The sequence below is a fragment of the Elaeis guineensis genome, chromosome 15 (genome assembly GCF_000442705.2).
Source record: "Elaeis guineensis isolate ETL-2024a chromosome 15, EG11, whole genome shotgun sequence".
Classification (NCBI taxonomy): Eukaryota; Viridiplantae; Streptophyta; class Magnoliopsida; order Arecales; family Arecaceae; genus Elaeis; species Elaeis guineensis.
In genome coordinates, this window is record NC_026007.2 from 24,813,102 (window position 1) to 24,815,967 (window position 2,866).

A 2,866-nucleotide genomic window follows, 5' to 3' on the forward strand; every position below is an offset into this window, starting at 1 on the left:
TTATTAAAGAAAAAAATTAATATTTAAAATATTTTGAAAGATTTTATTTTTTAGTCCCACATCGGAAAATCATGTAAAACTCCTCCCTCCTAACACCTATAAAAAGACTTTTGTACTCCCATTGGAGGGGAGCCCAGAAATTCTTCTAGAGCCTTGCATAGAGAATAGAAAGGGACTACTTCATGAGCAGCTAGGCTAGCAGTCTCGGGAGTGGAGAAGAAATTTTGTAACGACACAGAGATGGTTTATTGTTCTAAACTTTCCTGTATTTCTTTATATGCAATAAAGATTATGCTTTTTATTTAAATTGTCATGAGTTCTTTATTTGCTCCTTTATATGCTTTTATTTATGCTTTCTTGTTAGATTAATATTAGGAACAACTTTTACTTTCCGGAGACGCACCGTGATCTACGGATACGGGGCGTGCCGAGGAAAGAAGAGTTTTACCTATACTTTCCGGAGACGCCGTGATCTACGGGTACGGAGCGTGCCGAGGAAAGACAGTATTTTTTCTAAGATTAATCGCATCATTTAATTAAAAAAGAGATACAACTCTGCTAGTGCAAAGTAATTCAAAACTCCCAGCTCTTTATTTTCTAATTATCCTCAATTTTAGATAATTTATTTTCTAAATCAAAAACAACGTTCTTTCTTTTTATCTTGCAATCTCAACTTAGCCCAAGGTCCTGAGGATACGATCTCGACTCATCCTACCTACGTAGTGAGTAGAGTTATTTTTGTGCTATCAACGACTACGCATCAAATTTGGCCCGTTGCCGGGGATCTTGGTACGGTTGAATTAAAATTAAAAATTAAAAAAAATTTATTTTCATTTTAAATTTTTTTTTTTTTTAATAAATTTATTTAAAATATGATAAAATTTATACTAAATTTTTTTTTTTTTTTATCTATATTTTTTTTAGCTATTACTTAAATTTTTTTTTAAAAAAAAAAAAGAAGCCACTGACATTTCTAACACTTAACTAAAATACGTAACTCAAATATAAAAAATTTCTAACTGATTGGACACCTTGTTTTTGCATTGCATCTCCATAATTAATCTTAAGGGCATAACCCATTAACAGATAAGATGGAGATTTGATCACCCTTCTTGGCCCACAAATCACTCCTTGATTTGCATAACCTAGACCTTAATTTAAAATCAACTAGACGTCACCCTAGGAATTTCGAGCTCAATAGGATAAGAAAGCTCTAGAGTTGAACCGAGTGCGGATTGGTTAATTGCTCGTGTCTAAGGCAGTGGTTAAAGAAAGTGGTTTTCAATTGGTTCCGTTGACTGACCTGGCCAACTCAGTTGGTGTCTAAGGAAAGCAACGAGCAGGGAACTCCCACATCTTACGCTTACCTGGCCGAGTCAGTTAGTCAGTCTTGAGCTTGGAGTGCTCAAAGGCGGTCTTGAAAGTTAGGAGCTGTCTAGATCTAGTTAACCTTAGGATAGAGAGTCTATGATTGTTTAAGTTGATTGCAATTAACATCTAAACATTAACTAATTTCTCTCTTTTCATAGATTTAAGATTCTTAGGTTCTTCTCTTTAGATTTTCTTCATTCTTTTCTCACTTTATTATAAAAATATATATTATAAAAAAAAAAATTTTTGTGTTGCTCTACAGTATAATTGTAAGGTGTATGCTTGGCCGTAGATCGTTACGACCAGAAATCCAACCTTTTGATCCAAAATAGAAAGAACCTTTAGAGCCAACAGACGTAAAAATATGGACCGAAATCAGGAGATGATCCACCCAAGCAATTGAAGGAGTACTTTACTCCTTCCACATATACCTACTCTCCTTGTATTCAAGTGCCCCCTGTGGAGGCCACTCAATATGAAATTAAGTCCAGTATAATCCAAATGTTACCTTCATTTTATGGACTTAGTAATGAGGACCCTTATAACATCTTGAAGAATTTTTTGAATATGCTCAACTGTCAAAATTCACAACTTCTCCGATGATGCTCTTAGGTTGAAATTATTCCCTTTTTCACTTAAGGACAAAGCCAAATACTGGCTACATACTTTGGATTCCATGACTATATCAACCTGGGACCAGCTGCAAGGAGAGTTTCTCAAGAAATATTTTTCCATAGGAAAAACTAATCAAATAAGGAAAGCCATAACTAGTTTTTTCCAATTAGATGGAGAAATGTTTCATGAAACATGGGAGAGATTAAAGACCTTATTAGAAAATATCCCCACCATGCTGTACCCAAGTGGCAGTTAATCCAATATTTTTATGATGGGCTCTCTGAAAGACATCGACAAATGGTCGATGCATCATGCGGTGGGACATTTATGCTGAAAAGTGAGGATGAGGCATGGCAACTGTTTGAAATTTAAGTGAAAATTCATTACATCATATGTCTGCCTCTATTAGAGATAAACCCATGTTAAACCCAAAAGAGGTGGAATATATGAAGTAGGAAATGCATAGATATCCATCAAAGGTAGATAACTGTCCCAAAAATTAGATCGTCTTCTAAATACTGGACAATCCCGATTCCACCTAACCCAATCCAAGAAGTTTGTGCATTGTGTGCAAGTCCGAACCATTTGTTAGTGAATGCCAGCCGCACCTCAATTTCCTGAGTTTGTGCACGAGCAGGTTCAGCAAGCTCAAGTCCAACAAGCTCGCAGACCAGAAACGATCCATATTCGAACACTTATAACCCCGGCTGGAGAAACCATCCAAATTTTTTCTGGAGACCACAACCAGTGGTTGGTCCTGCCACACCTCGACCTCCAATATCAAGACCCAACATATAGGCATGGACCATACCATCAATTTCAAAATGTTCCTCAACCGTCTACTACTGTCACAGCTCAGCTTTGAGGAAAAAGTCCTGAA

At 36.1% G+C, this 2,866-nt stretch overlaps 1 non-coding gene across 1 annotated transcript; it reads right to left on the bottom strand.

The window, feature by feature from the left end:
* Positions 1–2,119: 2,119 nt before the first annotated feature.
* LOC140854194 (small nucleolar RNA R71) lies at positions 2,120–2,224 on the bottom strand. Its single transcript, XR_012137328.1, has one exon. It is a non-coding gene; the product is annotated as a small nucleolar RNA R71 (small nucleolar RNA).
* Positions 2,225–2,866: the final 642 nt, after the last annotated feature.